The sequence below is a fragment of the Emys orbicularis genome, chromosome 8 (assembly GCF_028017835.1).
Source record: "Emys orbicularis isolate rEmyOrb1 chromosome 8, rEmyOrb1.hap1, whole genome shotgun sequence".
In the NCBI taxonomy this organism is placed as follows: domain Eukaryota; kingdom Metazoa; phylum Chordata; order Testudines; family Emydidae; genus Emys; species Emys orbicularis.
Window position 1 is genome coordinate 12,418,461 of NC_088690.1, and position 24,480 is coordinate 12,442,940.

The 24,480-nt window shown below is 43.2% G+C and overlaps 1 protein-coding gene across 1 annotated transcript in view; it reads right to left on the reverse strand.

The window, feature by feature from the left end:
* The window catches only part of GLIS1 (GLIS family zinc finger 1), a 287,901-nt gene that overhangs the window by 155,163 nt on the left and 108,258 nt on the right, over positions 1-24,480 (reverse strand). The gene's annotated exons all lie outside the window — the stretch shown is intronic.

A 24,480-nucleotide genomic window follows, 5' to 3' on the forward strand; every position in this document is an offset into this window, starting at 1 on the left:
GGCAATTCACACTTTAAAATGTCACTGACAATGGTATGGCAAAAGAAATGGTATTCATCATGCACTGACTATAGTGTAATTGAAATAACCACTTTTGAGAGGTTGGCACACAGGTCTGGAACTGTGAAGAAAGTTTAGAGGTGGTTCCAAGCATAATGGCCTGATTTTCATGTCCATTGCAGTTTTGGGGCATGAAAAGTATGTGAACATCAAGTACACATTTTTTCTGAACTTAACATACCACCCTAATTTGGGTTATTGCTGCTAATTGAATATATTTCTTGAAAATGTTAAAACAATCCTTTCTGCCAAAGAAATACTTGCAAAATACCCATTCTGCGAACTAAGATACATCTCTGTATGTGCGTGTGTGTGTATGCATAATCAGGAACAACTCACTGAAATGAGCCAGATTCTCCTCTCATATACATATACTTAAGTGGAATTACCTCTATGCAACCTTTATATACAATTTCTATCATTCTTTCATACTTACATACATTCCAACATTCACATTTACCTTATTAGCCATCTGTTGTGATAGTATCAGGAATATCGTGGTATACAGCATTTTTAAATCTTTTCATGAGGTAAAGGTAATTAACAGTGAATATATGAAGTTCTGCACTTTTCCAAAATGGCTGCCATTTCCCTTTGTTGGATCAAAGCCACAGGCTGTGCTCTGTTAAAATGGCCACCATTTCCCTACAGCTTTTGACTGTGAAGCTCTGCTTAACAAAAATGTCTTTCCTTTTCCATGTTTCCAATGGGACAGAAGCTCTGCTACCCGCCAGGAAGATGGCTGCCCCCTGTGCCATCAGGAGGTACAGAGGGACACTGAGTTGCTGTCAATGGAATTTAAATGGGACCAGGTTCAGAGCTCTAGTGAATATGAGAGAGGGGATAGTCTGGAAAGCCAATGATTATGGAAGGTAGGTAAATCTTAGAGGTAAACTTTGAAAATCCAGATCTTTTCTGGCCTGGAAGACTCTCTGATAACTGGAGAAATAGTGAAAAAGATGGCAACACAAGAGTCAAGAAAATCAAACCTGAGATCTTGAGAGGGGAAGAGGTTTTTAGTCACACTGTTTAAAACTATGTTGTTTGTTTACTCTGTAAATACCTATTTCACTTCAATGACTATCTTACATTTTGGGGGAAATCAGAACTTTGTTAAAGATTCAAACCCTGTCCTTTCAATTAGGGAACGCCAGGCCTGACATTCCTGATATTGCTAAGGGAAGAAACAAGCGAAGGAAAAAATTGGCAGATGATGGGAGAAGAACTTTCTGGCCATGATAAAAAGCAAAAAAAGGACATAAGCCTTTGTACAAAGTATTTGCCATTCAGCTTTAAAACTTCTAAACTATGCTATCACTACATCTACAAAAACAAGTCACTCACTTTCTCTCTCTATTCATGTTACATAAGGCTGACCTGTCAAGTAAGGACTGATTTTCCTTTCACTTACATCAGTGGTGTTACTCCTGTTTACTGAAATCAGAGTTGTCAGCACTAGACATTGCTGAAAATTTTCCATCAAAACAGTTTTTCAACAGAAAATTGGGTTTTTGACTCAACTGTGTGTGTGTGTGTGTGTGTGTGTGTGTGTGTGTGTGTGTGTGAGAGAGAGAGAGAGAGAGAGAGAGAGAGAGAAGTATCTGCTTTCTGAGGACAATTTTGACATTTCATTTAAAAAAAAAATCCAAAAATTGAAAAGTTTTGTTTTTTGGTCTGAAAACCAAAAAGTTTCACCCAAAAACATTAGGCCAAAAGTTTTGATTTGGAAATGCTGCTATGTTACCTCGTGGGAATTGTAGTTTGGGTGTCTCTTGGCCCATTCTGCTCCACTGGCTGGGCTCCCCAGCTGGACTACATCTCTCATGATGCACTGTAGTCACGGAACTCCCATGATGCACCACTGTACCTCAGGAAGAGGGGAGGCCATGGTGCACCATGGGAGATGTAGCCCAGGGACCATGGAAGAGAATGGGAGCATGAGGCATCCAGACTACAACTCTCATGAGGCACCATCAAAACAAGGGCATAATCAGACCCCTAACTGTTGTTAATTTGCATATAGCCCTATGTATTGAGTGTTTAAAAATACTGTAAATTTTTCTTGGGAAGAACTTTCCATGCATCTTTAAAAGCCACACCTCCCAGATATAATGGCCGAGCTGGGAAATATATCCCTCCTATGACATCCTAGCCCTGGTTCCTGACATCCTAGTCATGGGTCATTACTTATTTCACTAGTTGAAAGTAAGATGTTGACTACAGAATACCCATTGAATGTGTTCTTTATATCCTGGATACGATCAATTGTCTTTTTATGTTTTTTCATTTATACCTGACCAGTAATAAAAGCAGCCTCTCTTTCTTTTTCAGACTCTGGATAATACAAGTCTGAAATTCATTAAGGACTTTCTAAACATGCATTTTAACAATTTTATCATATTATCAGAACACAGAAACTTGAAGCTTCCATCCAGAATTCAGCAGTACTAACCTGTAGCAACACATCAGAAAACACTGGTATTGATTTGTTTGAAGAGGGAGATTTCCTAGAATAACATTAACACTATCCCCATGCTGTCAAAAACAATTATCTTTTCCAATAACTGTCAAATCATGAAACTCTTTCCCCCGCATAAAGAAGCTGAGTACTCAAAAGCCAAATCCACAAAATTATGCATGTTAGAATTTCAGCCAACCTGCCGTATGTTTATCTTCACAAAGTACCTTGAAGATTTGTTAACCTGGGCTCCAAACAGACTGTCTAACATAATCTCATATCGGGTCACCTTTGCACAATGGCATCTTTAAAAATGTGCCAACCATATGGCAGCTGACACAACAGCAGACAAGTAATGACATTAAAAGTATCACCTTCTTCCAGCAGCAAATCTAAATTAGAGAGGAATTGCCTCTGAATATGGCTGGCCAGATTCTGAACTCAGTTACACCATCATAGACAGAAGCAACTTCACTGCCTTAAATAGAGTTAGTCTAATTTACATCAGTGTAACTTAGAGTAGAACCTAGCCTTTTGACAACTGACTTTTTTGTACAATCTTAACATCATTGGCTGGTACACAGGAGATTGAAGTATTTTCCATGCCTGAAACTGGAGTTCCTCTTTCATTGGCATTAGGGGGCCTTTAACCTACATAGTGTAACTTACCAATGACAGATGAAAAAAGAGCACATATTCCTTAGCTGTATGAATGGTTTACCCTCATTTCAGCAGAACCATAATAATTCCATAAATCCATATTAAAAATTAATCCAAATTTACAGAAAGTAAACCTAATGAAACTAGAAGGTGCCTTGGTTTCCAGAAGGATCTCATGGAAATGGACTCCATAACAACTTAACTTTTCTCTCTCTCTCTCTCTCTCTTTTTTTTTTTTACCGGGTTTGGTTTTGTATTTTTAGTTTAAATGCTTAAGAAGGAAATATAAACGATTTATCCAGAAGTATAAGAAAACTTCAATCCTTCAAATCCTTCCATATGAATAATCAAATAGGTTCCAATTCTGATTTCTCACCATTTTGTCAGTGGCATTGACTCCATTGGACATATGGCTTCAGTGGAGTTGCTCCGAATTTATACCAGCATAAATCAGATCAAATTCAGACCCACTGGCTTTAAAGGGACTGCTCGTATGAGTAAGGGCAATTTACATATGTAAAAGCTATTCTCATCAATCAGAATGTGCAAGATTGAGTCCTACATTTCTTCTTCTGGGTGAATTTTACTTAGAAATGTTCAGTAATAGAATATCTCCCGCCTCCCAACCAATGTAAACCTGCCTGAATAACCAGAATAATAAGTATTAAAACCAACAAAACTAAATAGCAGTAGCTCTTTTCCCTCCCCAGGGAACACCTCGTTCCTTATTCATTTAGGCTGTGTATATGGAGGTTTCATTCTGGTTGATAAAATTCACCATTAGGCCTTCAGCCAGATGGGAGTGAAGTCTTATTGAAAGGATAATTGCTCAACAACAAACATATGCTGCAGTGCTTTAGAGCTTACCTAATTAAGGCCAATGAACAAATAACTGGAATGACATACAATTTAAATGACTCATATTCAAAACAGAGATAGGTTTGAAATATTTGCCTAACATACTTAGATATCCTCAGAGCATTGTGGGTTTTGTGGTGACTGCTAAACTAGGTCATTTACTTTTTCTTGCTGCTTTAATTACATTTTATTTTTAAATATTTTGCCATCCATCCCTGGGTTTTTGGGATAAAACATCCAGAATCCACCTATGACATCTCTGAAAAATGGAACACTATTACTGGCACCATTACTGGTGCCACATTCTTTTTGTGGAAGACCAAAAGGCTACTGGATTTTTCACTCAAAGGTGAAATTCATCAGTGATAGAACAGACCATGAAAGGCCCCCAGTGCAACAGAATTACTAATGCCAGGGTGCCAACACCCCAAAATTGGGTAACATGGAGAAGGGATGCAAAGGTACTCTATATACCATCTGTTTGGCAGAGCAGAACTCTGCATCAGCTAGGCATAGCCCATCAAAGGCGGTAAATCTAGTATCAGGACGGGGGTCATAATTACAGTGTAGCTGGAGAAGCCAGTGTGACCCCTGTACACCGCCTAATTTTAAAAGTTATTGCAGAAAGGCTGCTGAGCTGCTTTTGCCCTGACTGCGGGTTACATAGTGTACTCCATCGCTCCCACAAAATCCACAGAAAGCTTCTTTACTCTGCCTCTGTTTGTGGCACGATCGGAGGAATGTCACCTAAGGTCATATTTACACTGGGGAAATTTAAAAAAAAAAATATTCAGACCAATTCTGGGACTGATTAAGCTAAAGTAGTGTTAAGACTGGTGGGAACCTCTGTGTAAGCAGGGCTCTGTGGCTCAGAACCATTTCTACCATTATTTTAGGTGAAGTTGCTGAAAAAAACATGTATAATTTAAACGATTGTGGAAACAGGCCTTTGGAGCCTTTTCTAAACTATGGTTCCTGCACTGTGGTAACACCGGTTTGAATTTGGGGCTAATTTCCCCAATTTATCAACCCCCTTCTTTAGTTGTGGACTCCAGAATTGGACACTGTAGTCCAGAAATGGTCACACCAGTGCCAAATACAGAAGTAATATAATCTCCTTACTCCTAACTTGATGTTCCCCTTTTTATGCATCCAAGGATCGCATTAGACATTTTGGCCACAGCGTTGCACTGGGAGCTAATAATCAGCTAATTAACCACCATTCCTCCCCTCCTCCACGAGTCTGTTTCAGAATCACTGCTTCCCAGGATAGAGTCCCTTCATCTTGTAAGCATGGCCTACATTCTTTGTCCCTTGATGGATACAATTACATTTGGCCATATTAAAATGCCTAGTTTGCTTATGCCCAGTTCTGTTCCTCCAATCCATGTGTTATCTGCAAATTTTATCAGTACTGATTTTATGTTTTGTTCCAGGTCATTGATAAAAATGTTAAATAAGCCCAAGAACCCATCTCTGTGGGACCCCACTAGCCCACTTCCTCAGCCCATTTACAATTACATTTTGAGATTTGTCAGTTAGCCAGTTTTTAATCCATTTAATGTGTGCCATGTTAATGTTTTATCGTTCTAGTTTTTTAGTCAAAACATCATGTTATCATGTGGTACCAAATCAAATGAATGACAGAAGTCTACATATAGAACATCAACACTATTACCTTTATCAATTAAACTAGTAATCTTATAAAAATATCTAGTAAGTATGATAAAAATAAAAGATAAAAGATATCAAGTTATTGATTTATTTGTGTGACTGAATACAAGAGGACTGGGGAACTCAAGCAAACTCAAAAAATCAAGGGGAAATACCCATTGAAATAACTCATACGGCATCAGTCTATTAAAATTTGTAAAAGATAAATATATACCATGTATATTTTTTTTGCAAATGTGGACCACAAATTGGCCACATCTATATTTATTATTTCATGTTCAATTTATGTTTTTAAATCAAACTATTTGGTTTGTCCTTCCCCCCCCACCCCCCATTCTGTGGGATTTCTTTTTACAGATTACACACAATATGATGAAAGAGTAAAAAAAAGTGGGACAGCATTACTGCAGCAAAGACAGAGCATTTCATTTTACATTGGTCCAAACTAAAATAGCTTGAAAATATTCCAGTATTTTCTAGAGATCTGCAACTCTTTTATTAGTACTGGCATGACATGGAGTCCAATATATACAAACAACAACAGCATACAAAAGCAGTAATGATACTTAATATTTTTTATCCTCAAAGGGTTTTGCAAACATTAGCTAATTCACAACACCAAAATGACTCTTCATAACACCCATACATATAAGTCAGCAAAGCCCAGATTCAGGAAAGCACTTAAGCAATCACTGAAGTCCATCCCTACTCTGGAATGCGCTTTGACTTCATATGTTTAAGTGCTTTCCTGAATCAGGACCTAGGTGTGTAATATTTTAAATATTGGTAAATTGAGGCTCAGACAAGTTCAGTGGCTGGCCCAAGAACATAGAGTCTGTATCATGGCCAGGATTGAAACTCAGGAATTCCTGGTTCTCAGTCCTGACCTTAGATCCCCAGACTTTATGCTCCCAAACAGAATAGAGCAGGGGTTGGCAAACATTTTGGCCTGAGGGTATGGAAATTGTATGGTGGGCCATGAATGCTCATGAAATTGGGGGTTGGGGTATGGGAGGGGTGCAGGCTCTGGCCGGGGGTGCAGGCTCTGGGGTGGGGCCCGAAATGAGGAGTTCAGGGTGCGGGAGGGGGATCCGGGCTGGGGCAGGGGGTTGGAATGGGGGGGGGGGTTGAGGACTCCAGCTGGGGGTATGGGCTCTGGGGTGGGACGGGGGATGAGGGGTTGGGGGTGCAGGAGGGTGCTCCAGGCTGGGACCAAGGGGTTCGGTGGGTGGGAGGGGGTCAGGGGTGCAGGCTCCAGGCAGTGCTTACCTCAAGCAGCTCCCAGAAGCAGCTGCACATCCCCCCTCCAGCTCCCACGCAGAGGCGCAGCCACGTGGCTCAGTGCGCTGCCCTGTCCACAGGCACCGTCCCTGCAGCTTCCATTGGCCATGGTTCCCGGCCAATGGGAGCTGCAGGGGCGGCGCTTGGGGCAGGGGCAGCATGCGGAGCCCACTGGCTGCCCCTATGCATAGGAGCCGGAGGGGGGACATGCCGCTGCTTTCAGGAGCCGCACGGAGCCACAGCATGCGTGGAGCAGGGCAAGCCCCAGACCCCGCTTCCCAGCGGGAACTCGAGGGCCGGATTAAAATGTCTAAAGGGCTTGATGCGGCCCCTGGGCCGTAGTTTGCCCACCCCTGGAAGAGAGATACAGGACCAAAAATGTGCATCAAACCTAGATGTAGTAATTAGTAGAGAGTCTTTTCCAATCTACACAAAATATAGGTCTGGTCTTCACCTCAGTCATTGGTGAGGCAACCCCAATATCATCACTGGTGAAGCACATTTGGCCTTTTCTGTGATCGTATTTTACTTCTTCACAGTTTGTATTTTAATAACAGGAAAAAATGTTAAAATAAATGTTTTAGGAAAATTAAGCTCTCATAACATGATTTTCATTAAAAAGGAAATCCTAAACCTTGCTAACAGGCACCTGGAGGATAGAAGCTTTGTCCAGTGAAACTTGGTGTAATTCTTTTTTTTAAAACATAAAAAGAGCATGAATTAATAGAAGTCTAATTCTCAAGGTTTTTGATACATGGGCTATAGATATACATTTGTCAATGCTCTGCAGAACAATAGCAAAGAGGGGCTCCTCTCTGGACCCATCAACAAGTATATCTAAGAAGATACTAATATAACCCTATACAGTAGGGACGACAACCCCATGCACTGAGGGCCACATACATAATTTGCCAGGTGCCCGAGTTTTGTACTGAAGGCATGATAGTAAACAAACACTAAACCCTTTTATACACTAGGAGGGATTTGCCAGTATAATTATACTGCCATAGTTATACTGCTAAAACACTCTAGCATAGATGCAGTTACACTGGTATAAAGCACAGTTAAATTGGTATAACTGCACCCACACTAGGGCTTTTACTGGCATAGCTAAAAACTTTTAAGTGTAGACTAGGCCGTACCCACTTGCATAGGTTTACTCCCACACATGGTGCCATTAAAGTGAATGGAATGACATGCTGAAATGTTTGCAGGATCAGGTCCTTAATTCACATATACAATTTTGTACATGTTAAAATAAAAAAATAAATGCACAAAACCATAATACCTGCAACGTCCTGGCTAAATGAACAGCAATTCCTTTTAGTTGGAGGCCACCAGCAATAAAAACCTGCAGTCAATCAGTTTTATCCTCATCTTGCACTTTCTGGGAGAGCGTGGCTGAGAGTGTACTCATTTGAAGTGAGCTCCCCTGTCTCTTAACAACATGTACAAAATCAGGGTTGCCAGGCATCCGGTTTTCGACCGGAACGCCCAGTCGAAAAGGGACCCTGGCGGCTCCAGTCAACATCGCCGATCGGGGCGTTAAAAGCCCAGTCGGCGGCGCAGCGGGGGCCCAAGGCTAAGGCAGGCTCCCTGCCTGCCCTAGCTCCGCATGGCTTCCGGAAGTGGCCTCCAGGTCCCTATTGCCCCTAGACTCATGGGCGGCCAGGGAGGCTCCACGTGCTGCTCCCACTCAGAGGGCTGGCTCCTCAGCTCCCATTGGCCGGGAACCGCGACCAATGGGAGCTGTGGTAAGTGCCGCCGGGACCCCAAACCCCTCACCCCCTCCTGCACCCCAAACCCCTGCCCCAGCCCGGAGTCCCGCCCACACCCAAACTCCTTTCTCGAACCCACACCCCGCCCACACACCAATCCCCTGCCCCAGCCCCCTCCTTCACTCCAAACCCCTCATCCCCAGCCCCACTCCAGAGCCCACACCCCCAGCCAGAGCCTCACCCCCTCTGCACCCCAAACTCCTCCCCCAGCCCAGAGCCCCTCCTGCACCCCAAACCCCTCATCCTCACGCCAGAGCCCACATCCCCAGCCTGCACCCCCTCCTGCACTCCGAACCCCTCAGCCCCAGCCTGGAGCCCCCTCCTACACCCCAAACCCCTCATCCTTCACCCCACCCCAGAGCCCACATCCCCAGCTGGAGCCCGCACCCCCTCCGCACCCCAACCCCTTGCCCCAGCCCGGTGAAAGTGAGTGAGGGTGGGGGGAGAGTGAGCGACGGGGGGGGGGGGGGGTGGAGTGAGTGGGGGCGGGGCCTCGGAGAAGGGGTGGGGCAGGGGTGTTTAGTTTTGTGCGATTAGAAAGTTGGCAACCCTATGTACAATCCTGATGCCAACACAATCTAACAACAACACTATGAAACTCTTTAGCAGAGGGCAGCCATTAATGTGCCTGGAGAATGCCTCTCAAACCAATGTCTTCAATATAGTGGAGAAGGAACACACTGCTAACTTTCTCTCATCCAGCTAGGAATTTGTTATGATCCACACACTGTAGCAATCCACTTACTTTGTGATAAAATGGTGAAGGGCCAGAATTTGATCAGCTGCTGGATACATACAGAGGGAACGCTCCGTGAGGAAGGGTCTGTTAAACTTTTTGCAGTGAACAACAGCTTTATTGAACCAACAAACTTACGAACAATGCTGCATATTCTTGTATGCCAGAAGAGTCTTTATATTGACCAACTAGATGCACAACACATATATATGTCCTGCCTTTATACAGATCCGTTATAAAAGGAGCTATTCACAATTGCAACGAGGACTGCACTGGACTGGCACGCTAGAGGGATTAGCACTCCAAAGGGACTGGAGAAACACCGGAGAAGGTGGTTGTCTGTTTACTTTTGAAAAACACTTTGGCATCATGAGCAAGACATGGAAGCAATGTCCGGGAGCAATGGGAACAGAGGGAAAACAGTGGTGTGTATGGACTGTACCACTACTTGGGAAAAAAACTGTAGCATAGAGATCTCTAACGGAAGAGTAGATTTAAAAGTGATAGGCCTTATATAATCTTCAGGCCCTGAAACACTGGAAAGTGATGGGAAGGGCCCCACAAATGCATTTTTTCTGCCATAGTCATATGAATGTATTTAGTGTGACGTAGTGTTTGTGCCCAGTCAACAAGATGAATGTTGTTTACTTTCATTTCTTTTAATGCAGTAAACATTAGCACTAGTCTAGGCTCCAGGTGGCTTTTTCCTTCCTCACCCCAGCAGCTGGTCCAAGCAAAGAAGTCCATTAGCTAGTCATAAACAAAAGAAAGGAGGAATAGGCTCATTTTGTCTGATCAAGTTAATGTTTTTACTTAAGCTGAAAAGAAATACAAGAGATCCAAGACTAAGAATAGACAAGAAAATGTGCACTGCAAAAAGGAGTTATTGTGGCTTTTAAAGGCAGGAAATACTCTCTTAATTAATTAATCCACAAGATTTGAAATAGCCATAACCTTCCATTTCCAGTCCTGTGGTATAAAATATACCATCTAATTAGCTAATTTTTTGGAGATATTCCATCTCCTAGAACTGGAAGGGACCTTGAAAGGTCATCGAGTCCAGCCCCCTGCCTTCACTAGCAGGACCAAGTACTGATTTTGCCCCAGATCCCCAAGTGGCCCCCTCAAGGATTGAACTCGCAACCCTGGGTTTAGCAGGCCAATGCTCAAACCACTGAGCTATCCCACCATCAACATATGGGACAATTTCTGCATATGGGAGTAACTCCTAGTGACTTCAGTTGATGTCAGAAAAATAATAAAGACTACGCTTTTGCAGTATCCCAAATACAACAGTTCCCTGGATGGAATTAGGTTATTCTATTGCACATTTACTTAGTTATGGTTAGATATTGTCTTTAACAGCCATTGTCACTGTTGGGAACGGAGGCATATTTAGGCCTAACAGATGCCTGCTGTGAATTTTAAGAGTCTGTCCTGATAACTTTAAATAGCAAAAGCATAAGTAGAACTGGGTATGTGACAGAAATTGCAGAGTAATCATATTTAGTGTTGCACATGTGTAAGAAATTACAGCGTAATCATGTTTGTGAGAACAAGAAAAGATAAGGTAACTAAAAAGCCAGAAAAGAGTGGTTTGGACTAACACTAAGCCTGTACTGATGGGGGAGGAGAGTTAACATGGAAATGAGAGACTAATACATATGTATAAAAAAAGATAACAAAAAGTTATAAATAAGTTTGTGTAACAAAGGGAAGTCGAAGCTGTATTGTCTGGTGCTGGAGGTTACTGTGATGAGACCGTCCGGATAAGCTTCCCACTTGTGAGTAACTGATCACTATTCTTTGAGTGTTTTGCCATAATAAGTATTTGTTAGACCCATTTGCTGAGTAAGTGAACCCCAATCTACCTCAATCCAACAGCACCACAGGGGGGAAGATGTAGTGGGGTACCACACCAATGTCAGTGGCTAGAGGCGTTCTGTTTACAAGGGACAGACGCTGGCAGGATGCCTCTTGGGGAATGCTGGTTAGAGGTGTGCAGAGTATGCTTCTCCCAGTGCTGCCCCAAATAGGGAAGGGAGAAGGGGGCAATGGTCACACCCTGCTCCAGCTAGTCATGCCCCCTTTCCCATGTCTTGCACCACCGACTGTGCTATGCTGCCCGTAGATCTTACTTGCAGGAAGGACAAACATCAGTATCCTGGAGGCTGCCTGCAAAAGTGGAGGGAAGGGTCCCTACCTTCTCCCCTTTTCTGGGCACTCATAATCCAGTCCTTATTTTAGTTCCACATACCTATAAATACCCAGCTCAGACACAACAGAGAAATATAGCATTCTACTGGTATTCTATAGAATACTGTCACTTCCACCTTGCTCTGCATGGATTCACAGTTCTCAACCCCAGCTGAAGCCCATCACACCATCTGGGTGCTGGCCCATTACATTTGAAACGCCAGGAACATTCACTGCATTGTATAATAACTGGCAGCCGCTGACAGCCTGTTTGGGTTTCAGCTTTCTGCTCCTACTAATCAGGTCAACGGGCAATCCTGTGCTCCCACTGTCCAAGGGAACCATGACAAATCCAACACTTTGAACTAATTTCATTGTGCATATCAATACATACAAGAAAACAGCACGCACACACATCTCTCTGTCTTCAGTTTGTCTTTATTTATGACTCTGAATTTGAAACGTCGGGGTTTTTACAGCAGACTGTACTCAGACAGGCCCAAGAGATGAGAAGAACTACAGAATGGTTCTCTCAATACAGAAGTTCACACATTTTGTGATGAAGGGCACCTGAATTTTCTCTAGCGTGGATATGCTTTAATAGTAATTTAATGCAACTCCTTTGAGCAGAAAGTATCTTTTCAGACACACACGTTAAGCGTGAGTCTATTTTTTACTGGTTTTTCCTTTAAGTCATTTAATTCACTAATAACCAACATATGTCTCCTATGGCTCACATACAGGCTCCTTGCTTTCCCATTTCTTCCTAAATTCTCCTTACACTCACAGGTCTCTATTCCCATATATTTAACTTAGTCCATTTACTCTCTCTATTCTATGGATCTTCTAGATACTCTGCCAGGTATACATCCCTATGGACATTAAAAACACAAGAGTGTGCACGGACAGAGGCTGGGGATTGCCATATGGTACCTTGCACATGCACTGTGTCAACATATATGTCCACTTAGCCCAAAAAAGAACGTATGCACCATCCTTCTCAACCGGGGGTGATGCTAGGGGAGGCTTGTGGGGGCTATAGCCACCCCAAAATTTGCCTTAGCTCCCCTGTAGCCACCCTTCCCAGTGCAAAGGTCAAAAGTTATGCAGAAGTAAGGATGGCTTCGTATGGTATTGCCACCCTTACTTCTGTGCTGCTACTGGCAGCTGCGCGGCCTTCAGAGCTGGCACCTGGCCAGCAGCCAGGCCTTCAGAGTGGGGCAGCTCACACCCCGCCCAAATACATTCCACACCCCCTATTGTTAAAAAAAAAAATTGTGCCCACAAGATGTATAGTGCATCCCCCCAATTTTCTGTCTAGCCCACCTCAGCCTTCCCTACCCCACACCGGGAAGACACTGGCACCACCTCTGTACTCAACAGTATTTTAAAAATATATATATGCCAAGCATAGCCGGACCGATACTGCTTCCTTCATGATGTTCAGTTACCAGGAAAAGGCTTCAGAAGTATGGAAGTCCAGTGTTGCAAGGCCACCAACAGCCAAGGAAAGTCATTTCTACAAAGACAGCCTCATCTCACAAGCTCATACAGTGTCATGTGGGAGAGGTAAACTTTAAATTGAAGAAGCAGCTGATGTCCAAAAGCATCCAGACTTTTATTATAGGAAAAATAATGTCAAAGGACACACACACCACCATACACACCACACACACATGCACGTGCACTCCAGCTCAGAGCCAACTCTCTGGCCCTCCCAAAGGTGAGAATTCAGCTCCTTTCCTAGGAAACACTTTGTGATTGTTTGTTCTCCACTGAATTCTTCACTCTGAGTTCATCTGCTTATAGGACCTTTTCCCAGCGCACTCTCCCTGGGACAAGCAGCACCTTCCTCCTGTTAGCTATCAAGTATTGTTAACTCTTACTATGTTTTCCCCTGGTTTCCCCTTCTCTTATTCTAGGAGGAGAGAACACAACTTCATCTCAGAGGGGTAGCCGTGTTAGTCTGTATCAGCAAAAACAACGAGGAGTCTTTGTGGCACCTTAAAGACTAACAAATTTATTTGGGCATAAGCTTTTGTGGGCTATAACCCACTTCATCAGATGCATGGAGTGAAAAATACAGTAGGCGGGTATAAATATAAAGCACATGAAAAGATGGGAGTTGCCTTACCAAGTGTGGGGGGGGGGGGGTCAGTGCTAACGAGGCCAATTCAATCAGGGCGGATGTGGCCCATTCCCAACAGTTGACAAGAAGGTGTGAATATCAACAGAGGGGAAATTACTTTTTGTAGTGACCCAGCCACTCCGAGTCTTTATTCAGGTGTAATTTGATAGTGTCAAGTTTGCAAATTAATTCCAGCTCTGCAGTTTCTCATTGAAGTCTATTTTTGAAGGTTTTTTGTTGAAGAATGGCCACTTCATCTCACACTCCCAACGTCACACACATCCCCACTCACACCTGTACACATTTTCCACAATCAGACCCCATCGCTAGCCGCTAACGTGCAGCCATTTCCCCAAGACCTGTGTGATTAATATTTTTCACATAAAAAAAATCATTTCTCTGCAGCGTGGCATGATCTCTGGCAAAAATGGAATTCAAACCCCATATGAGATTCCTCCAACATGGGCTCTAAAGCAAATGCCTATTTCTTCTGCTTTTTCAAAAAGTACATTTGTTATTTTGGTTTCTTGACAACTTTTTGCTGAGGTTTTGGCTTTACTTTATGGTTTGACCATGAGTGTTTCAAGCCAAATAATTCACAGACAAGGTGTTATAACTGAAAGTTCTGGTTGTGAATAATTATACACTAGGAGCGAAGTTCACTCCTCTGCAAAGTGGGTGAATCATACCTACATAGCGAAGAGGCCTTGTGCTAGCTCTCTGCATGGTATATTTCTCCCTAATGTTATGCTACTATTAGAGTATTAGTTTTCTAAACATACAGGTTGAAAAGTCAGGATATGCGTAATCAAAGTTAGGTAACCAACTCTCCCTCTCATGCAAGACACTATCAGATTGCACAGAACCTCAGCTTTCATTTTAAAAAAGTATGTTAGGCTTGTGAACAAAATCTTTCGTATGTGAACTGAATGCAATTGATGCAGTAAAATCTCCTGGCACCTGCAGGTGGCTTCATACAATAACTCAGTGGTGTGAACTTCCCTACCCCTATTAAGCTCATTGGATTGTCTGCTCTAAAGCTCGGTGATAAGACTTCAACATTACCTATTCTGTTGCTGATCATTTTACCAGAAGGACTGGGGAAGGAGTACAAATCATGCTCACGGGGAGGTGGGAATTGGGAGTAGCTCAGAGGAAGGAAAGGTAGAGGGAAGAACAAAGGAGACACAGATGAGAAAGGGGCGCTTTCAAGCAACCGAGAAGAAACATGCACATCCACAAACTCTACTCCTCCCAAAGGCTAAGATCATCTCCACACTCTTCCTATTACTTGACACCTTGCCTGGGTAGCATGAAAAAGTAAACAAACACACACACACAAATTCAATATGTGTAGCCATAATTACAGCTTTTAGAATGTCATAGCACAGTCATGACACCTTCTCCCTCTACCCTCCCAGTCCTGGAAATGCATGAATTGTCTGAAATTATTCTAATGTGCTGATCCAGTTGATCTACTGAAACTGATACTATGTTAATAAAGCCCGCAGTATATTAGCATATGGTCACAGGGTCCAGTTCAGTTGTCAGTCAGGTGTAACTGTCAAAGACAATCGCATAACAACAGTATGAAACTGGTATAAGTAAGATCAGGCCAATAAAGTCTTCTGTAGTTGATTATGTGATGATTCACATTAGAGTCGGAGCCGACACCTCCATTTTAAAGGAAGCTTCAAGTGCACAGTTAGAGATGCTAAAGTTGCAGCTAGCAACTCTGGAAATCTTGGCAACTGACCGAACCAAGTAGTGAACCATAGAGGGAAGGCTCTTGTTTGAACAGACCTGATTTAAGAGCCTAGGGCTGAGAAAGGTTTGCTTGCTATGACTTCAGGCAAATTTCCCATCCCTTTCCTCCTTCCATCTTCGCACTGTGCTAGCCTCGGTAACGATGGGCGATGATGATTTATGTTTGGAATGTGTATTTTTATGTGAATTCGTTGTGGGAGAAAACTGCCAGGTTAAGAGCCCTGGAGACTGAAACCTTCTATTTATCCTCATAGCACATAGAGCATCCATAGAAGAAGTGCACGCTTCCCCATACTTCCCTGTCAAGGTGCCTGAATCGTATACTGTGAGAACCACTTCCAAGGCTGAGAAATGGGAAGGTGGTACATGGAGGCCTAGAATGAGATGGACGGGGCTCAGACATTGAAGCAAATGTCCATAGCATAACAACATCGATAAGACACGCCCATTTGGTTTATAGATTTTAGGACAAGACGGGACTATTCAAATCATCTTGTGTGACCATCTATGTAACACACACAGACCATTGCATTTCACTAAGTAATTCCTGGATCTAGCTCAATAACTTATAGTTGAACTACAGTGCATCTGTTAGCAAGATATCCTGTCTTTACCTGAAAACTCCAAATGATGGAGAATTACCACAGCCCCTGGTAATCTGTTCCACTAATTCTGACTCCCAAGGTGCATCTTTACAGTTTGAACTCTGGTGACTTCAATTTCCAGCCACAGGATCTCATTATTCCCGTTTGACATAGATTAAAAAACCCTTGTGTATCAGATATCTTCTCCCTGTATAGGTAATTATAGATCATGCTCAAGTCACCTCTTCACCTTCTCGTCAATAAATTATATAGATTCAGCTACTTTAGATTTTCATTGTAAGGCATATTTTCCAGACCATGAATCTTTCTTATAGTTCTTCTCTGAACCCTGATTTTTCAACATCCTTGTTAAGGTGTCAACACCAGAACTGGACACAACATTAGTCCCATCAATGCCATACAGAGGTAATATTGCCTCCCTATTTCTGCTTGACAGTCCTACATTTATACATCCAAGTATCCTGTTCATTTGGTTAAATTCTTGATGCTTCTGCTGAGGCTGCCAATTCTAGCCCACTATGCTTGCAGTGTTTTTTGTGACATTAACATGAGCCCAGGAGTGAGGTCACCAATTTATACCACATCGGCAGCCAAATAATGAGCCAGGTTAGGTCCTGCTGTAGATGGGGCTAACTAACTCCCCTGAAGACAACATGCACCACTGAAATCAATGGAGTCACCCAGTGTGTAAACGATAGGTTAGCAAAAACACCCCTTCTTTTAAAGAATGTAACAAATGCACAGGCTCGGTAGCCACTTATTGAAGTGAGAAAAATTCAGCATTTGACTTTTTTAAAACAAACAAACAAAAAAAACAAAGGCCCCAGCAATTCACAGCAAAGATTCACTGAATATGAGATTTCTGTTTTTTTAAATTAAGCCATTTTTTTGGTTTGCCTTGTTTTCTTTTAGCGAGAGCACATCTGAACCCTAAGGCTGGCCGTCAATAGAAGGCAGAACATAACTAATTGAAGCCATTTAAAAAATAAACGAGCCTGTAACATTATTGTGTGAAGTTTCAACATCATGCCAAGTTGCAGCCCTTCAGAACCTCAATGACTGCTGAGAGAACGATCAGAATACAGATCACAAAAATACGGATTCGCCATGCAGAAATTCGTGTGCTCCTGAACATGCTGACTGAAATATTAGAGTGAGACGGGGGCGGGGGGGGGGGGGGGAGGCAGCCCTTAGAAGTACCAAAAGAGAAAACTGAGGAAATGAAAAAGAACAGAGGTTCTCTCTGTTGATATATATTTCATCTGAGCTGATGCTGACATTGCCCAGAAGAGAGAAAAGAACAGTGTAGCTCTAAAAATGGCACCCCAGATACTGTGGGAATAAGAGTGTCACATTATTTCTAATGGGAGTTAGTTGCAATCGCTTTCCTGCTGGAATACACACTAGCAGGGAAAGACGAGGCTGGGCATGAACTGCAACCTTGTGAATGAGATACAACCAAGTACAGGCATCTTCTATGCACCAGTAGGGCCAAATTCTGGGCTCAGAGACATGTGCATGACTCCCACTGATGTCAGGCCTAAGTCTGTAAATAATGCAAATGACTTCCCAGGGCTTGAGGCTGCATCTTATTTATTCAGTGAATTTTCTCTTCTGTAACAACAGGGGCTAGAAATGTATCTTGTTTCTGTTTAATGGAATTCCAACTATACACACACACACAGGGCAAATGACTAAAGTTATGCCCCACCTTTTGTTAGCTGCAAATAAAATAAACAAGATACAAAAGAAAAAATCCTGGCTTTGGTGGGAATCTCTCCTGACCTTTCTTCAGGTCCTGTATATTAGATGCAGGTGCACATAGACTTGCTGCTACAGTCTATGGCCAATAGTTTGGAAGTCACCACTTTTATGGTCTATTTTTTCCCTTTAAGGTCCAATGAGTTTCCTAACTTCCCTTGCCACACAGCATGAATACGATTGATTCCACATCACAGGAAATATTTAATGCTGTCTGCTCAATATCCAGGGTACAATATCCCTCCTCATAGGCTCACTAAAGTGAAGGGGGCAAAGGTGCCACCCAGTAGCTTTTATCCCTGAAGACAAGCCAAAATTAGCCCAGACAGACATTCACATGAATTTCATGTTTCTTCATTGGACTTCTCTATCACTCAGTCTTTTGGAGGTGATCTCTTGGATGTCTTCTATCTATAGACTCCCATAGTATCCTTGTGTTCCTTCTTTCCTCTCAATGTTGGAAATGAGCCTCTATCCTGTACATACCGCCAGAACCCCACAGCTCCAAAGTATGGTTGCTTAGCAGCTACTGCTCCTACACCACCACTCGGTGAAACAACAGAGCTCAGAGACCTTCAAAACACAACACCTTTGTTCACGGCAAGTAACCCTCAGCAATTCAAGGACTGATGCAGACAATGCTACTGGGAGGGAGTTAGTAGAAGTCATCCACTTAAATTCTCCTATGAATTGATGGGGTTGGGGGTAATTATTGCCTGTATTTTCATTAATATAAAAAAGTTTTAAAGCATAATTTTTAAAAGGTGCATGATGCTGAGTCTGAAGTTTCCATTCTCTGTAGGACATTCGGTAGCTCTCAGCATGCTTAGTACACCCAGGCACATCCAGTATATGGGGATGACAGTGTGCCGACGGGTTAGCACCGGAATAGAAAAACAAACAACGGAAACCCGCAGCGGAACTACCAGATGCTGGGGTTTGTCAAAGATTTTTTTTATATGAACACACAGACTCTGACTCGGATCATCATCTCCACAATGCACTTGTCTGTGTAACTCTTCTCTTCTATTTTCCTCCCTCCCCTGACGTGCATAAAACGTCCTTATTCGACCTTGATTGGAGCATGCAACTTGCTTCTACTGCCCTTAACGAAAGTGCATAAAATGTCTGTGCAAGAGACGGTAGGCCAGACCACGACAGCCGCTCTGGAGATGTCGCTTGATCACAAAGCTGGCATTTGTGAGCTCTAGGACTGCAGAAGCGCAGAAGGAAAGAGCAGATCTTCAAAATGAAATGATGACAGGTTGGAATTTTAAAAGGACACTGTTTTTCCTCTTTTTTTGATTAAACGTATTGGCTTAAAATGTTTGGGGTGCCCTGACCTGTAGGGGTGCTGTGACTGAATTAATTAGTTAAGATGCAAGTGATCTGTTAGCTACTGTAGACTTCTGTAGCCCCTTCCATCCAAGAATCTCAAAGCATTATTTCAGGGGATGCTAAAACCCCAGTCCCACTGGAGCTCCTCAGCTGCAGAAGCAGGTGGTGAGTCCAGGTTTACCAGTCCTCCCCATTGGAAGTTGCTCAGACGCACTAAGTCCCAGTGACATCCCCCACAACCTAGCACCAGCAGGAGGAGTTTCAGGAGCAGCCGTAAAAGCCCAGCTCCCGGTGTTATTCATCAGTATAATTAGGCCTTCTCACCCCCACCAGCCTCCTGAGGCCACTTCTACCTTGGACTCTGGACATTCCTCACATTCTGCTCAGTGGTTGTTCTGACCTCCTCCCTCTTCTCTCCAGTCACCAGGGTCCCTCTGCTATCAGCCTTGTCTCCCTGCATCTTCCATGCTCCTCTCAACCTCATAAGAACAGCCATACTGGGTCAGACCAAAGGTCCAGCTAGCCCAGTATCCTGTCTTCCAGTGCCAGATGCTTCAGAGGGAGAGAACAGAAAAGGGCAATTTATCTAGTGATCCATCCCCTGTCATCCAGTCAGTCAGAAGTTTAGGGACACACAGAACATAGGGTGTCTACCCTCTTGCCTTTCCATCCTTCTTTCTTCCCACCCTCTTGCACCTTCAACTCCTCTCCTCCCAGCTATCTTGCACACACACACCTATATCCCAGAGAGACCCAGCCTCCAGACTATTTAATGACATTCAGCTATAAATAAAATAACATTTAAAACTAACCCAAACAAGGTGCTTGTAGAAGGTAGTGGACTACACTCTTGGTCTTGTTTTATTACCTTTTCCATTCTTGTCTCGGTAAACTGGCAGGCTCTTGTACCAGCCCAGGACAGGACCAGTACCATCCATGCCTGAGTCTGGTTCAGGTCCTTGCCTCAGGGCACAATTTCTTAGTTAAACACACAAAAACTCAAGAAGTAACACAAACCAAATTGATACCCCTGAGCAAAACAGGCTACAATCCCCAAAGCCATTCCCTTGCCTCTCTCAGCCCTCAGAGGACACATACCTTTCCTTCAACCCCCCACTGCCCCGTGACAAACAGGCAGTATTTAACTCTTTCCAGGCTGTTTCACCTTGTCACAGTCCCTTTATTTGCTCCCCTTTTGTTTTGTCTTTACTTGTCCTGCCATGTCTTTGTTCAGGGCCTGATTTTGCTGTCCTTCCTCATTGCGAGCAGTACCTTACTCTGTAAGTAGCCCAGCTGAAATCTCCAGGACTGTGTGTGGACAGAGCTACTGTTCTACGTGAGGGGGATAGAATCCGGCCTTAGATGGGAACCGCTTCAGGTCCGGGTCCATATTTTTTACATGTCTTTAAGGTACCTTAGCACACTTTGGGGGCTATATACATTAAAAAGCTCAGTTGTGCCTTTGCCACAAGGCCTGAGTAAGAGGCAGTGCATAGCTATGCTGCCACAAGAGCAGATTAGCAACCAGTTGGTGACTCAGAGCTGTAGCATGAGGAGAGGACTAGGAGAAAGAGGGTCACATTTCAGGAAGGACCTAGTTTGGCTCTGGAATGCAAGCTTGGCCCAGGTTTGAGCTGGGTGAAACCTTGTTATACATTGAGTTAAAACCTTGGTCAAATGGGTGTGTGAATGAGTCCCCTATTTAAGACAGATAAAGGGCCACACTTTAAACAAAACCTCAGGCTATGTCTATACTACAAGTGCTTCAGCTGCAGGCATGCTGCTACCGTGCTGCAGTGTATACACTTGCTACAGTGACAGACGGGGGTTTTCTGTCACTGTAGTAAATCCACTGCCTTGTGAGGTGCTAGCTAGGTCGATGGAATAATTCTTCTGACATCTTATGCCAGGTCTACACTACACACTTCGGTATAACTACATTGCCCAGGGGTGTGAAAAATCCACGCCCCTGAGCAACATCGTTACACTTACCTTAACCCCCCCATATAGACAGTGCTATGTCGATGGGAGAGCTTCTCCCGCCAGCATAGCTACCGCCTCTCGTGGAGATGAGGTACCTAAGTCAACAGGAGAGCTCTCTCCCGTCAGCTTAGAGCGTCTTCATCAAAGTGCTACAGCAGCACAGTTGCATCGGTGCATATGCAGTGTTTGTAATGTAGACCTGCCCCTACTGGTGTCTATAGTGGGGCTTTATGTCGGCTTACCTATGTCTGTTAGGGGTGTGACTTTTTCACACCCCTGTGCAACAGAGTGAGAGAGAAAACACATACAAAACTGAAAAAGACTGGTGAGAGAGAGTAGCCATGTTAGTCTGGATCTGTAAAAAGCAACAAAGAGTCCTGTGGCACCTTCTAGACTAACAGATGTATTGGCGCATAAGCTTTCGTGGGTGAATACCCACTTCGTCAGACGCGGAGCAGTTGAAAGCACCATGCCCGACTCTGGAAGAAAGCCAGGAAAAGGTTTTGTGGCAGCGGTGCAGGCTGAAAAGTGTGTGCTTGGGGATGGGAGCAAAAGAAGCGGTTTCCTGATATTTGATTCCTTTTGTGTGTCGAGACATGGGACTTTGTATATTCTTCGTAAATACACAAAACGACACCCAAGAAAATACCAGAGTCCATCAATTTCTACTTCCAACCGGAACAAACCCAGGATCCCAAAATGTGTCTAGCTGCTCAGCTCAACAAGGGGCAGCATTGCTTACCAGGCAAACACAAGCCCCTGAGTATGCCACAGTGGTCTCTACACATGTTCAATAAAGACCTCTTTCCTACAACTTTGCTTGCTTGCTGCATCTTTACTGCTAACGAAACAAGAGTCACAATCTGGTTTCTGGTTCCCTTTTGCTCCAGGGGGAAGTAAGCGGCACCAGCCCTCCCGTAGTGGGCCAGGTCAGTTGAGGGGGCCAATGAGTTGGGGAAGATGCTGTGTGAAGGCCCTGCCCACCTGGCAGAAGAAGGGAGAGCAGCAGTTCAGCAGAGGCTGCTCCCCTCATGACATTGCAACCCACAACACAAGTAGCCCATGTACGGAGTGAGAGGGCTGCACATTCCCCATAGTCAGGGACACAATTTGGCCCTAAAGGTGTAATTTAAAAGCTAGTTCACTTCTCAGACACTATCTTTTCAGTTTAAGAGAAAGAGAATTCTGCATCTGATCAGCAGATGGCCAGCACTGGCAACTGTAATTGGTGATAATCACAGGAGATTTTTATTTCAGTGACAATGCATTTTCTGTAATTATTCCTCTGCTTTTCGACGTTACCTAAATGCAGTCCTCACAGCTACAGAAGAAAAAAAAAATCCATTTCCAATGCCAACTTTCAAGTTGTTTTCACTTTTGTAGATGCAGAATATTGAAAACAGATGTGCAAGCTGAACTTTTTTGCAGCATACTGTAAATGTTTTTAAAATGTGACTCTGGTACTATACATGTCAAACAGTTGAATTCAAGGTAGAGAAAGCTGCCAAAAGGAGAAGACAGATGAAGTTTAAAGTCAGTTTTGACAGATTAACTGCAGACGCTTTGAAGCCATAAATCAGATGGCCAGTCTATAAGAAGTTAATAAATGTTTTTTTCATATTTATTATCTCAAAGCGCTATAGAAAAACAAACCAACAGTATTTTTGCAAAGCAAAGTCATACCTAGTTACGTATAGTACTATAACCAAGTAGCAGTAGAAGTCTGAGCAAGTTTCATGCCCCATTATTTGCTCACACTGACGACAGATAAAAGACAACTAATGTTTGTATTTAAGACATACAATTTCCCAGCTTTAAGAATCATTGGCCATAGTAAACACTTGAGACCAATGCATTTTAAATGTATAAAAACACAGATTTGGGAACTATTCCTATTTATGTCCATTTTTAAAACATCTGTAATAGAATCATAGAAATGTAGGGCTGGAGAGGATCTTGAAAGGTCATCAAGTCCACTCCCTTTGTGGCGGCAAGAGCAAATAAACCAAGTCCATCCCTGACAGGTCCAACCTGTTCTTAAAAATAGATGATGGGGGTTCCACAACCTTTCTTGGAAGCCTATTCCAGGACTTAACTACCTTTCTAGTTAGAAAGATTTTCCTAATATCTAATCTATATCTCCCTTGCTACAAATTAAGCCCATTACTTCTTGCTCTGTCTTCAGTGGACATGAAGAACAATTGATCACCATCCTCTTCATAAAGCCCTTAACATATTTGAAGATTGTTATCGAGTTCCCTTCACTCATAGGGCAGATTTTCTAATGGTTTTATCATTTCTGTTGCTCTCCTCTGGACTCTCTCCAGTTTGTCCATGTCTTTCCAAAAGGGTGGTGCCCAGAATTGAACATAGTTCTCCAGCTAAGGCCTCACTACTGTTGAGAGGGACAATTACCTCCCATATCTTACATATGACACTCCTATTAATACACCCCAGAATGATATGACCCTTTTTAGCAATTGCATCACATTGTTGACTCATATTCAATTTGTGATGCACCAGAGCTTTTTCAGCAGTAGAACCACCTAGCCAGTTATTCCCCATTTTATAGCTGTGCACTTGATTTTTCCTTCCTAAGTGAAGTACTTTGCACTTGACCTTATTGAATTTCATATTTCAGGCCAATTTTCTAATTTGTCAAGGTTGTTTTGAATTCTAATACTGTCCTCCAAAGTGCTTGCAACCCCTTCCAGCTTGCTGTCATCAACAAATTTTATCACCATACTCTCCACTCCATTATCCAAGCCATTAGTGGAAATACTGAACAGAATCAGACCCAGAACTGACTCCAGTTTGATAGTGAACCATTGATAACTACTCCGAGTACATCTTTCAACCAGTTGTGCCTCCACTCTTATAGTAATTTCATCTAGTTTGCTCATGAAAATGTGATGTGAGACTATGTCAAAAGCCTTACTAAAATCAAGATAGATCATATCTACTGCTTCCCCCATCCATGAGGCCAGTAACCCTGACAAAGAAGGAAAGTAGGTGGGTTTGGTATGATTTGTTTTTGACAAATCCATGCTGGCTATTTTTTTATAACTCTATTATCCTCTAGGTCAGTGGTGGGCAACCTGTGGCCTGTCAAGGTAATCCTCTGGCGGGCTGCAAGACAGTTTGTTTACATTGACCATCCGCAGGCACGGCCGCCCGCAGCTCCCAGTGGCCGCAGT